We start from the raw sequence: 14757 nt of genomic DNA on the forward strand, positions 1-14757 counted from the left end.
TAAGTCAGGGTTGAGTCCTAAAGCCAATGGTTTTTTGTTTTGTTTTGTTTCTAAGATTTATTTAAAATAAATCTTATTGATTTTTACTTTTGCATTGGAAAGGTACATATGCAGAAAGAAGGAGATACAGAGAGAAAGATTGTTCATCCACTGATTTACTCCCCAAGTGACCACAATAGTCAGAGCCAAGCCTATCTGATCCAAAGCCACGAGCCAGGAGCCTCCTGTAGGTCTCCCAGGTGGGTGCAGGGTCCCAAGACTTTAGGCCATCCTCCACTGGTTTCCCAGGCCACAGGCAGAGAGCTGTGAGAGAAGTGCAGCATCCAGGACATGAACCGGCAGTCACATGGAATCCTGGCAGATTCAAGGTGAGAATTTAGCCACTAGGCCTTGGTGCCAGACCCCAGTGGAGTTTTATGGTGAAAGGAATGTAGCACATAAATGTGCAGGCATGTGGAGACGGTCCAGCCGACGAAAGTCACAGTGTGGAGGGATGGGGGATCTTTCTTCTTCACAATGGTCTTTTCTGGTATGAGAAGGCACTGCAGAAAGTTCATGGAAAATGCAACTAAAGACAAGCTTATCTTCGTGCAAAAACAATCCTGGTTCCTGGCTTCTGCCTGGCCCAGCCTCGACTATTGCAGCCATTTGGAGAGTAAACTAGAAGACTGCAGATCTCTCTCTCTCTCTCTCTCTCTCTCTCTCTCTCTCTTTCAGTAACTTTCAAATAAAGAAGTAAATATTTTGGGGGAAAATTTGAAATCATGCAATATTTGAAATCTATAACAGCCAGTTTCCATAAACTCTTCTTGAAAGATCCCTTCATATCTATATTATCTTCTCAACACTTGCTAAGTGCAATTTTCACTGTCTCCAGGAGACAGTCAATGACATTGGAGGAGTCTCCTACATCCAGGGCACAGCCAGCCAGTCTGCAACATCCTCCCGCCCCCGAAAGTCACCGCTGGCTGGGTCTCTGGCCAACAGAGCCATGCTCTAGCCCTAAGCTTAGGTGCAGTCACGAGCAAAGACAAGACCTCTGCCCTCAGATTTCTCATGAGACACCCACTTCCTAGGAGGCTTTTGTGATGTGACAGTACTTACTTGGCCACCAAGCTGTGCCTGTCCCAGCCATCAGTTCAGACCTGGAGTTTTAGTCCAAACCACCAGGATGATTCAGGAAACGATCATTGAGCTGGAAGCAGCACATAGCGAGCCTCTTGGGTGGATGGCCCGGGGGGAGGCCCCTGGGGTGATCCTAAGGTGACCTCCCATCCCTGCTGCCTCTGCAAGTTCCCACCAGGCCTGACTCATGCTTGGCAGAGCAGGGTTTCTTCATCAAATGAGCACATTGAGGAAATGCTGCAGGGAAGGAGAGGACCAGCACCTGCCTGGATGTAGGAGAACTGAGTGACGTGATTTGGTCCATAAAACAGAAGAAGTCAGTTGGGGGTTTCTGAGGACACTGTCACCGTATTTATTTTTATTTATTTATTTTTTATTCATTAATTACATTGTGTTATGTGACAGTTTCATAGGTACTGGGATTCTCCTCACCCCCACCCCACACCCTCCCCTCATGGTGGATTACTCCACCTTGTTGCATAAGCACAGTTCAAGTTCAGTTGAGATTCCCTCTTTGCAAGCATATTCTGAACATAGAGTCCAGCAACTTATAGTCCAGTCAAGTTCCTCAGCTTCTTAGGGAGACCCTGTCTGGTCTGAGGGCAGAACCAGCAGAGTATCATCCCGATCAATTAAAAGCTCCAACATAAAATCAGCAACAATTAACTTTGTTGACTGTCACCGTATTTAAAAACAAAAACAAAGACTGCTAACAGACTTTCTGAATCCCATAATGGCTGCATAGCACCCACAAAAATCCCACAATAATTCAGTAAGTGTGATTCATTGGAAAAGGTGAGAGAGAGAGAGAGAGAGAGCGCATCCAACTCTCAAATAGCCACGATTGGGTCAGAGAGAAGCCAGGAACCAGGAACTTCATCCAGGTCTCCCGTATGGGTGACAAGGACCCTGAAGCCTCCCTGTACTATTGTACAACCACAGAAAGCTGGAATGAGGAACGGAGTCAGAACTCGAATCAAGCACTCAGGTGTGGGATGCAGGTGGTGGCTTAAACCAGACCTTGTTCAGACTTGTTGGACCAAGTTTAGTCTAAGCATATGTTGCAAAGGAATGTTGAAATCTGCACATTGTTTTTCTGTAACACACATTTTCTGTGAACTTCTTGATGACTTCGTGCATACAGACAATGGATTAATATTCAGGCATAAGCATGAATGGCATTCTGTCATTGGCTGCCACGTGGGAGCATTATGTCACATGAAACCAATCGAGCACAGAGAGCCAAATCGGGCCCACTCCCTTTGGATTAGTCAAGTGAGGAACTTCCCTGCTGCCAGACTTCTCGTACTGAAAAAATAAAATGTCATGGGATCAAGTGAACTTTCCCTGACCGCAGCAGCAGTAGGGAGGGGGAGATGGCAGGCAGCGGCACCAGCCCTGGCATGTGTCACCCGGGTGCACATTCCCTCACTGAGGGCCAGTCACATGGCCAACTTCAAAGCTGAAGCCGTGCCGTCACCCTTGTGCAGGGTGAGCTGCGGTGGCAGTTGCCACAATCAGCGAGGACTGGGCGAGCACCTGCTGTGTGCTAGGCTGGGAGCCAGAGACGTGTCGGCAAACAGGGCAAAGCACCTGTGCCGAAGTCCTGCCGGGCCAGAAGCAGCAGCCCAGCCCCTCTTCTACGCCTTCATGCTGATATGTAGAGACTCCCATTACTCCGCCTCTTACATTTTTGTTGCATAACAACAATAACAACAACTTGCCGGTGTGTCTGAAGAGGCTGTAAATCCTTAATGATGAGTCTTACCCCACTCACTCATAAACCTGACACCCAGCCTGGCACCTCGCATGAACAAGAACATTATAGTGTTTATTATCAAACGATATCCGAGGTAGGATGAACTCAGCCACCACGGATAAAAAGCTGACATCAGCCTGAACACGCCTGGTTCTTCATAGGGCAAGAAGCCCAATTAGCACTGTAGGCTTGGTTTCTCTGCTCAGCAACATCACCCAGGACCCAGTTTCTTTCCAGTCTAGCACCATAACAACATAAGCTCTTTGCATTTTCCTTCTTGGGGTTGTGCCTCATGGTCACAAGATTGCAGCCATAGCTCCAGACAGCATATTCCTGTCTCCAGTGGGGGAAAAAAAAACAGCAATGGTCATGAGCAGACCCTTCTCTTACTGTCCATTTTATCAGAGAATAAAAGCCTTTCTAGAGGCCTCTCAGCAGCTTCCACTTCACAGCCCAAATGCGGCTCATGTGACAGAACATGTGAAGAGTCTGCATTTCCTGCTTGCTTTAAGGCACCAACAAAGGGGTTGTGAATGGCTTAGAAGCCACCTGGAAGAGCTCACCACACAGGAAGAATGTGTGCCCCATAAACACTCCGTGGCTGTGGTCTGAGTCTTACAATCTGGGTCTTCCTCCATCTCTGATACCGTGTAAGGCAGCCTAGCCACTGCACCTGCTGGCTGGCATCAGGCACAGCTGCTGCCTGCATGGGCTCCCTGCCAAGGGAGCCTGGGTGGCAACCTGTGCCAAGTCATACAGCGAGTCCAAGGCAGACCTGGGCACAGCGCCCAGGAGTCCTGACTCCCAGGCCACAGTTCTGTCCCTTGCTCCGGGATGTCTTTGTCTGGATATTCCCATGAGTCCTCTGATGATCCGAGAAAAGAAATGCCAAACTGGGAATCAGACATAGTTCAGTTTCAAGGTGATATGCATGAGCTTTGGAGTCCAACAGAGCTAAGGTTTAGACTCTGTCACTTCATAACAATGTATGAGGCCATGTCAACTCCTTGTGCCCAGTCCAGTGGAGGTGGTCACAGCAGCCTCACCTCTCATGTAGGCTGGAGGGTTGTGACGCTGGGGAGGGTGGCAGAGAACTGTGCTGTTCAGTGATCAATGCATGCTGTGGGAATGCTAGAACCTTCCATCTCTTCCACAGGGCTTTTCCCACCTCCTTTAAGTGTAAGGACAACCTGCAGATGACTGCATGTGACAGCAGAGGGAGCCAGGGTGACTCACAGCGGCAGGAGGCCTGGGACTGCAGCATGTGTCCTGCTGCCAGAGCCCCATGTCCCTGTGAGACTCACCAGCTAGGACAGACGATCAGCCCGGGTCACTTGTGGCCATGACCACCCAGGTGTCTGCTCAGAGCCGGGAGCAGCAGGGATTGGTAGAAAGTCACAGGTCAGCCAAAGCCAGATCCTGTCATTTGAGTTCGAGAATGAAAAACTCTTCCAAGATCCAGGAGCTAATCGGAAAGGGACAGTGACATTGTCCTTAGGCAAATTACAGGAGTCCCAGACCCTGTTCTTCTCAAAGCCCTAGGCAACTTCCACCCTCCACTTGTTCTCCAGATCCGACTATGAATTTGTTCTCAAAGCTTTCTCCACACCAAGAGCAAAATAGATTCAATGAACATGCACGTTCAACCAGCGGGCACCTGCGCTGAGCCAGACACTTTCCCAGGTGCTGAGAGAGGGCAGGGAAGATGACACAGTCACTGTGCTGGCGCAGGGGCTGGTGTTCTAGAGGCGTGGATGGCCAGAAGTAAAGGCAGACAGCAAAATGCACCGTGCCACAGGTGCCCTGGGTTTCCTCCCCAGCCTGTGAGTCTAAGGACAAGTGTGGCCAGAATGAGCCTTAGTGTATCCACCTGCAGAGAGGGTACAATCATTTCCCGCCAGGCCCTGACAAAGCCGTCGGGAAACGCAAGTGAGAAAACGTACCCTGGAGAGAAATGCATATGTCGCTAACACTCATCCATGTTGAGTGGCCCCTTGCATGTTGGCGCAGGGTCGGGGGCCCACCTGCCCTGTCCGTGCGCAGATCATGCGACAGGATGGGGACTGCAAGAGGAAGCAATATGCTCACAGTTGTGTCTGTGAGCAGGTCAGGGAGAACACAATGCATAGCCTAAATGTGCTCACTGGTTGCCCTTCTAGAACTTTCTCAGAACAGAGGATGGAGGTCAAGGTTGCTCACGTGGAATGGTTTCTACCAGAAACAATCAGAAGCCCCCTGAACTAAAAGACAGGTTGAATACTCAGGTCACCGGGCAGAGGGTTGAAAAGCTTCCAGAGAACCGACATAGACAGACTGACAAGAATTACAAACCAAAGAACAACAACAGGTTGAGGCAAACTGGTACATTTATTGTTCAAAAAAGCTGAAGAGGGGTCAGCATTGTTGTGTAGCAAGTAAAGCCACCGCCTGTAGCATTGGCATCCATACAGATATTGGTTCAAGTCTCGGCTGCCCTGTTTGCCATTCAGCTCCTTGCCAAAGCACCTGGGAAAGCAGCAGATGGCCTAAGGACTTGGACCCCTGCCGACCACATGGGAGACCCAGATGAAACTCCTGGCTCCTGGATTCTGTGAGGCCCAGCCTAGCTGTTGTGGCTATTTGGGGAGTAAGTGAGCAGATCTCCTTCTCTGTAACTCTGCCTTTTGAATAAATAAACAAATCCTTTTAAGAAACAGAGGAGAGTACCCATGGAATGTACTTAGTTATAGATGCACAGAATGTTCTAAAACTAGCTATGAGGCAACTAACAGTCCTAACTGTTTGGAGGAAGAGGAATGTTGCTCTGAATCCTTTTGGGGATTACAGGAATTCAGCATGGGTGAAAGAGAGAGGAAGGACAGGAGGAGGAAGAGGGAAATGCTGAGCGTGGGCTCTAGAGTCAGACAAACGTGTGACTTTCAGCTGAGTGTATTTGCTCAATTCACACAGCCTCTCCAAGGCTCTGTTTATGCATGAAAGGGATGTGGCAATATCCTGATGCTTCCAACACCCCTGGACCAGAGGCAGGAGGTTAAGACATTTAAGTGCTTAGGTTGAAATGGCTGCTTTAAGCCATTTCACCAGCCAATGGCATCCCACACCCCAGATCAGCTTCTAGACTTCCTAGAGGAGGTGGTATGCGATTCATCATTTCCTGTCTCACACAAGGCCCAAGGCACCCAGCACAAGGGAGTCCCTGTGCTCCTAAGATAGCAGGTCCCACAAGAGCTGGGTAAGGGGCATGTCCTGCATCTACGGCAGAACCACACCCTTGCAGCTACGAGCTCTCTGGTGACGGGGTCCTGCCCTACTGACCTGAAAGCCCCCTCACCCTGGGCTGCATCTGCTTATCAGTGAAAACACCAATTCTCAAGTGCAAGTGGGCATCTGATGCTGGGATGGCAGGGACTGCTAGGTCCCAACGTCTCGTGGAGGTGCCCACAGGTTGAGACCCTCACCTCCCCCATGGATTCCAGTCCCAGCGCCTGACACCATCTTCCCACCGTGCAGACCTTAAGAGGCAGTGGTGATGGCTCCAGTGATGGAGTTCCTGCCTTCCCACCTGGGAGACCCAGATTGTGTCATTGGCGCCTAGCTCTGACTTCAGGCCAGTCCCAGCCTCAGCAAGTCTTTAGGAAGCGAACCAGTGGATAGGAGCTCTCGCTGTTGGTCTGCCTGCTTTTCTGCCTATCAAGTACATAATAAAAATGTCCTAAACTTCATGGAAAATGGGGTGGGGGTGAGGGGTTGGCATTGTGACCTGATGCATGAAGCTGCCATCTTAGACTCCTACATTCCCATATGGATGTTGGTTTGAATCTCAATGTTCCAGCTTATGCAGCTCCCTGCTAATGCACCTGGGAAAAGCAGTGGAGAATGGCCGAAGCCCCTGGGTCCCTGCTTCCCTGCTGTCCATGTGGGAGACTAGGAAGAAGCTCCTGGCCCAGCCATGGCCACTGTAGCCATTTGGAAAGTGAACCAATGGGTAGAAGAGCTCAATCTCTCTCTCTCTCTCTCTCTCTCTCTCTCTCTCTCTCTCTCTCTCTCTCATTTTCTCTCTCTCTCCTGCAAGTAAAAGGAATAAATCTTTAAAAAGTTCATGGGAGACAGGCTTCATGAAAGATTATGGATGGATGGCAATTTTTGTACCAAAATAGACTGCTTTTTAATTTTAAACATTTTATGTTATTTGAGAGACACAAGAGGCGACCTGGTCCACTCCCCAGACATAGGGAACAGGGAAATTGATACAGGTTTCCCACGCTGGTGGCAGAGACCTAAGTGCTTAATCTACCACCTGCGGCCTCCCAGACTCTGTATCAGCAGGAAGCTAGAATCCAGAGCAGAACTAGAAGTCAACCCCAGGCTCTCCTACATGGGATTTCGTCTTCCTGGGCGTCATTTTGACTGGGGTGCAAAATCCTTTAACTCTATATTTCCAGGAAGTTTTTTTGGAATCTCCTGGTACGCATACATACCCGATGTACAGATGTTCTCTTAGCTGTGTGCAAAGCCACCTGCTAGAGACTGGAACCATCTCTGTGTCTATCAGTGTAGGGTGGGACAGCCTCTGTGAGGAAGGACTAAGGGGACAGATGATAAGGGGAATGTCTGTCCAAGGTGGAGTCACCACCTTCATGTAGGCGAAGTAGCAGGTGTAGCATGCATTTCTGGGGAAAGGAGAGCTATAGCCACTGTGGGCTATCATTTCATCCCATATCATCGAGGTGCTGGTGAGGAGGGGAACGTGGGAGACTCCCACTGCTTGGACTGGGGAGAGGAAGAAGATACTGACATTGATAAAGCTACTCCCTAGCTAGAGAAATCCTTACCCAAGCCCAGCACCCACCATCACACACCAGGAGAAGCAAAAGACTATCCACACACTGGACCAGCACCGTGGTGTGGCAGGCAGGCTGGCATTCCGTTTGGGTGCTGGTTTGAATTCTGGCCACTCCACTTCTGACCCAGCTCCTTGCCTGAAAAGCAGCTAATGATATTCAAATGCTTGAGCCCCTGCACCCATGTGGGAGATCCAGAAGAAGCTCTTGGCTCCTATGCTAGTCTGGAGTCAGTGGGTAACCAGGTTTGTGAGCCCCAGGGGTGGGGGATCGGGCAGGGCTCAGGTCGCCTGACCTGAGTCCATATGCAGGTGGGTGCAGGGTTTGTGAGCCCCGGAGGTGGGGGATCCAGTGGGGCTTGAGTCCTGGGGCTTGCCTATGAGGTGGGTACTGGGTTTGTGAGCCCTGGGGGTGGGGGGTCTTGCGGGGCTCGGGTTACCCAGCCCTGGTCTCTTGGCCCACCTGAGTGGTGCGTACTAGGTTTGTGAGCTTTAGGGGCAGGGGATCCGGCAGGGCTCAGGGCGCCTGACCCAGGTCCTCGGACCTGCCCATGAGTGAAAAAGAGCAGCGGATGTAGTCACTGATGTACATGGAGAATATAACAGCACATTTGGAACCATTGCAGAGGAAGAGCAGAACAAATTGGACAACTACCCCAGCAAACAATGACAGCAAAAATCTGGGTGAATGGAGACTTGAGGTCAACTATGTCAGCTAATGGACATTGGGAAGGCTGCTTCACTTAGATTAGTTAAACTGACAGCATTTCAGAATTATCCAAACCACTGTTCAGAACCCCCAGAATATGCACAACAGCAGGACCCTGGGTTGATAATGGGTGGTGGTTCCCCATTTGTGGACACTGGGACATTTGGGAGGCTCTGCTTATTTCTCTCCTTCCTCCAGAGACAGGAAGAAATAAAGAATTTGGAAACAATTATTTCACCCACTTTTTCCTAACCCTCAATCCTTCCCACCCTGGTCAACCATGTAATCATCATCAAAAAATTTAAAAAGAAGAAAAATAAATATTAAAACTGTGCAAGTTAAAACAAAAAGAAGAAGCTCTTGGCTCCTGACTTTGGATTGTCTCATGGAGCTCCATGGACGCAGGTGGGGGAGGGTGTGCTACTAAGGAATCATCAGCCTGGGGACTTGTTCTGCAGAACAGGTGCAGGAATGTGGGTGACCCTCGGCAGCATGGAACAGGGGGCTGCGGGAAGACACACTCGAGGCCCAGGACAGGCTCAACAGTGAATCCAGCTCCGGTGGCTCTCCTTCCCTACCTGTCTGTTCCATCAGTGACCACGAGCTGAAAAGTACCTTGGCAGTTAATACAGTGCCTCGGGAACACAGGCATATTGAGAACGAAGAGGCAAACTTTGGTGTGTGAGGGAGATTGCTGAAAGCCAACCAGCATGCAGTCTGGAGCTGACACCACCGGCCAACGGCGCTGTGGGCTGGCGTGGACCTGGAGCAGCTGGACTTGGGATGGGCTGCCGGAGGAGACAGGGTTGTGGCGGGGCATCCACTGAGCAGCTAATGGAAAACTGGCAGAACCTTCAAAAACTAAACATGGATCTGCCCTCATGACCTAGCAAATCCACCCCTAGAGATAGACTGAAGGAAAATCAGGACTTACCAAATGGCATGCAGGAGAATGTTCTTTGCAGTGTCATTCCTAGCAACACCACATCGGACACAACCAGCCCAAGAACGTACAAACCACAATGCATTTCTGCAATGGAGAACTCCTCTGCAGTGGGGACACGCATGCCAGGACACACAGCAGGGACACAAAAGAGCTCAGGCTTGGCATGAAGGCCAAGAACAAGCAACACTCAAGGGCGGCAGTTAGAATTCTGAGCAGAGGGAGAGACACAGATACCACTCATTTGCTGGCTCACTTCCCAAATAGCTGCATGGGTCAGAGCTGGGTCAGTCTGATGCCAGGCGGCAGGAGCTTTTCCGGGTCTCCCATGTGGGGGCTCAAGCACTTGGGGCATCTTCTGCTGCTTTCTCAGGTGTGCATTAGCAAGAAGCTGGATTGGAGGCAAAACAACCAGGACTTGAACCGGTGATGATGTGGGATGCCGGTACCATAGGTGACAGATTTTCCTGCTATGCCACAATGCAGGCCCCTTCCATCTAACTTCAAATTTAGTGGTGACAACTCTTTTTTTTTTTTTTAAACAAAACACAAAGAAATACACACTGCAAAAACTCATAAAGGACAGCTTATGCTTGGCTTAGCCTTAGTTCCCAGCACAGCGTGAGTGCAGAACGGCGAGGCAGGCTGAGGGCAGTCAGAGGTGGTGCTGGATTCACACCAAGGCCTTCTGCAGTGGCGGCAAACAGGTCACAGCCTTCGAGTGCCAACTGCTCAGAGTAACCAGAAGGCATCCTCTGCCTCGAAAAACAAGAGACTATGAGGGATTAGATGAAAATGGTGTTTGGATAAGGGTAGTTCTTACTTTCTCTGGCCAAACCTCTGCTGTATGTGCCAGCATCCCAGACAGGCAGCAGTTCGTGTCCTGACTGTTCCACTTCCCATCCAGCTCCCTGCTTGTGGCCTGGGAGAGCAGTCAAGGATGGCCCAAAGCCTCAGGACCCTGTACCCACGTGGGAGACCCAGAAGAAGCTCCAGGCTCCTGGCTTCAGATCGGCTCAGCTCCAGCCATTGCAGCTACTTGGGGAGTGAACCAGTGGATGGAAGATCTTTCTGTCTCTCCTTCTTTCTGTATATCTGCCTTTTCAATAATAAATAAATAAATCTTAAAAGAAAGGAAAAAACCCTCAAAGTTTATATTCTTTATGACCGTCTTTTTTTTCATTATTTTTGACAATCTTTACATAGTTAATTATGGCACAAAGGTTCAAGGGCTACAGAAAAGTGGGTAAGACTATTATTTCTACATTGTTTTTTTTTTCCTGTGTCTGGGGTAAAGGGGGAGATAAAGGGAGAAGCCCCACCCAGCCTCCCACCCATTCCAGGTCCCCAATGTGGGGCATGCTCTGAGGGTCTTGCTCCAGTGGTTTTGACAGTTCAACAGTTATGAATTGCTGCCAATCTCGCCATTCCAAGCACAGTGAGGTCGCTGCAGAATCCACTGATTGACACAGTCCACCTTAGAGTCTCCGTTTGCCCAGTTTTTCACTGCCAACATATGACTGGGGTAGTTGATTGATTAGTTCTGTCCTCTGTTGTGATGCTAGGTATCCTCTGCAGGTTCTGATAGACTGCCATATCCTCCATGGGCAGCTGGTTATGCTTTCCACTGCTCTGTCTGAGCCTCTGAGGAGGCTCGGTTCTGATGCTTGTACTCCATGGCAGACCACGGGTTCTGAGTCCGGCAGTTCGATTGGGGAGCGCCCCAAAGAAACTTTGTCTAAGGTGATCCCAGACCTGATTCTTGTGTGTACTTGCAAGTACAGGACCTGGCACAGTCCATCGCCCCGATCAGCTGGTGGTTGCAATTGCTGGGTTGGTTCTGTTTCCATCCCGGTCTTCCACTGGAACCAATGGGTGTTGCAATCCAGCCTGATTCTGCCCAGCACTCACTGGGCCCTCACATAAACCAGTGGGAGCTGCAGCCTACCTGGAGTGACCCATAATAACCCTCCAGGCCCCGCCCCTGCCCTGGTTCCCATGCTTGACAGTACGTGCAGCAGATTAGTCCAGTCTGTCCCACATCCCATTGAGCTCTCATACATGTCAATGGGCATTGAAGCCTAGTTCAACCCAACCAGTCCTACTATCCAGCCCACACACATGCTGTTGGTTGCCTTTGTGTCTAGCCACCCCTGCCCCTGTCCTGATTTTCATGCTCTCTAGTGGGAGTGGTAACCCAAGAGGGAGGAGCCCACTATTTCCCTTCTAGACCACTCCCACTCCCAGATTATGCATTTTCCAGGTGGTGCTGGAATTCAGTTTGACAGATTAATCCTCTAGAGCCAGCCTCTGCCAGCTGATGCTGTGGCTAAGCCCAACCAACCCTTACCCACTTTGCTTTTTGCTTGCATCAGTCGGAACAGTCAGTCCAACCTGGCTTTTCCCTGATCTAGTTCACATGAGGCCCACAGGTGTTGTAGCCCTGCCTGGCCTGGTCTGCCTCCATCCCAACCAATGCTCTCCAGTGGGAGTGGTTGTCCAGCAGAGGAGTATGACCATCTTGTCAATGCTGTGTTGCGACAGCAAAGGCTAGGTCTCCAGGGCATGCTGCAGGCCTGCCCAGCAGGAACCACCAATGTTTGCATCCTCAGCATGGCCTTCAAAAGGGGCCATAACTCAGCAGGAAGGGAAAGGCAGGGGCTCAGACACTGCCCTGGGGCCACTGTCTACCAGCCTCACACAGGTGTCCTTGGCAAGAGCACTCTCGGATAACCCAGCTTTCTCTGCCCTAAGTCTGCAAGTCCTGGCCCTCAGAGCACATGGTGAGTTAGACTCCTGTCCCATCGTTCCAAGAAGCCACTGCCTCCTCCAAGGCTTTCTTCCCTCCTCCCAGCTCTGGTGGAGGTAAACCTGCCTGCAGTCGGCAGCACTAGAGATGTGCAACCCCTTTGTTCCCCTGGGGCCCACATATTCAGGAAAACTGAAGGTGCACCCTCTAGCCCTTTTAGCAGAGTGAGGACCAGGCCCCTCTTGTCTCACAATCAGAGCTCAGGGGCTAGCCAGGTCAGGAGGCACCTGGGAAGTCAGTCCACACTTCATAGAATGAATGTCAGTAAGCTGCTGGAAGTGGCCAAGCTGACTGTGGTGCCTGACAAATGCTTTTTTTTTTTTAAGAAAAAGAAGCTACTATGGGGTCCAGTGTAACTTCATGGAAATGCCATGTCTGCTCTTCAGTGAAGAAGTTGGTTTAGAGTCTCACAGAAAACTTCTATTTCTTCATTGTTGCAAAAAAAAGACACTTTTTTATTGCTGCCCTCATTTGTCAGCTAATTATTTTTTCTGATAAACTCCAGCCCCGGTTCCATGTAATCCATCCCGTCTCCTGTCACGATTCCTGCAGGCAGAAGTTCAAGACGACCTCTAGATGTTTTTTCTGTGAAAGCAGCTGCTATGTACACACGCACACACCACACATGCTCGACTAGGCGTCAACAATGAGTTTCTTGTTCATGGTAAATGAGAATTAAGCTTGCGGTCCTGGACTACAGACTCTGTTGCCTTGAATATACCAGTACCATTTGTCATTGACTCTGCACCAGGCTAAAATGAGTAAAATCTATTTGAAGGTATCTTGTTTGTAAACATTTGTCAGATTTTAATTTCTTCTTTTTGTATTAAAATTCAACTATGGATGTGTATGAAACAAAATAAATGGAGACGGTTTTCTCCCCTCCCCCCCCCAAAAAAAACCACAGATTGTTATTGGAAAGGCAAATTTACAGAGAGGATAAGTGGAAAGAAATACCTCCTGTCCCTTCGTTCAATCCTCAAATGGCCACATTGGCTGGAGCTGAGCCGATCCAAAGCCAGGAGCTTTTTCCGGTCTCCCATTGGGGGTCCCAAGGCTTTTGGACTATCTTCTACTACTTAGTCAGGCCACAAGCAGGGAGCAGGTTGGGAAGTGAAGCAGCTAGGCCACAAACTGCTGCCCATTTGACATCTCGGCATATGCAAGGCATGCATTTAGTCACTGGGTCATCTTGCCAGGCTTGGGAAACGTTTTTATTATTTTCAAATGTTTTAGGAAAATAAGGAGTTCTGTTTCAAATCAGGGTGTCCCCTATCATTACACTATTGCAGATTTCAGTCCATGAACGCCAGTCACAGCATTGACAAAGTCCATGACCCACACATTTGCTCATCCCTAGGCTCTGAGTTTTAAGTTTGTGGAAAGCAGGAAATGTTGAATTACTGAGCTGGTTCAGGACCCTCCTCTCCTGTCTGTGCAATGAGACACAGGCCTACAGCACCCTGAGGGCTGCAAGTTCTCCCCTTCCCCACCCCACCCCACCCCTGGAGCCCAGACCCCTCTAGAGGTGCTGCCTCACCCCCTCCCCCAGAAGCTCTTACATCTGTCCACCTCACACTACTCTTCTTGGCTTTCCTGCCTTGGGTGGCTCCAATGTCCTCCACATATCCATCACCTGCTTTTTCTTGAACCCCTAAGCCTCAGTTTGTTTAGACATCCTGCAGGAAACACAGATCTATTGCAAATCAGGCTCCCCAAAATTAGCCAGCACAGTCCTAACACTCCAGCTTTTGACTTCTGACGTCTGATTCGCTGACAGGCTCCCCATCAAGTTCCTTCTGGGTTCTGACCCCACAGTGGAGGCTGACACCTCCCAGGCACTCAAGCCTTGCCCCAATTTCTCTTCAGTCCATCTCAGAGAGGCTGACCGTTGGTCTCATGGTCACACAGCCTATCAGTGATTGGACCTGTAATCCCCAAACTACCACTGGCTGGCTTCCAGGAGGCTGGGCTGTTGGTTAGTCACTGAGATCGAAATCCATACGATACCTCCCTGAGCCCCGATTTGGCCTAGGCTGTTCATCTGTAAGCACTGACAGATTCATCTGTTCAAATTCTACCCACCTGGACATTTGTTTGCAAAGTTACGGCATACAGTGAACTTGTAATTGCACTCTAAATATTTTTTGTAAATAGTATCCAATTCTCTTTACAATTCCAAATCAGAATTCTAAAAAGATTACATTTGGACCATTTCCCACTGCATTTTCAGGCACTTTAGCATGTAGCGAGATCAGAAGTGGAACAGCTAGGACATGAACCAACATTGATATGAGATGTTGACAATTTCAAGCATAGATTTTGCTTGCTATACCACAATGCTGACCCCTAAACGACTTTTTTTAAATCCCATTTTTTTAAAGATTTATTTTTATCGGAAAGTCAGATATAGAGAGAAGGAGAGACAAGAGAGGAAGATCCCCCACCCGATGATTCACTCCCCAAGTGGCCGCAATGGCCAGTGCTGCGCTGATCTGAAGCCAGGAGCCAGGAAGTTCCTCCAGGTCTCCCACGCAGGTGCAGGGTCCCAAGGCTTTGGGCCATCCTCAAC

The sequence above is a fragment of the Ochotona princeps genome, chromosome 1, assembly GCF_030435755.1.
Source record: "Ochotona princeps isolate mOchPri1 chromosome 1, mOchPri1.hap1, whole genome shotgun sequence".
Classification (NCBI taxonomy): domain Eukaryota; kingdom Metazoa; phylum Chordata; class Mammalia; order Lagomorpha; family Ochotonidae; genus Ochotona; species Ochotona princeps.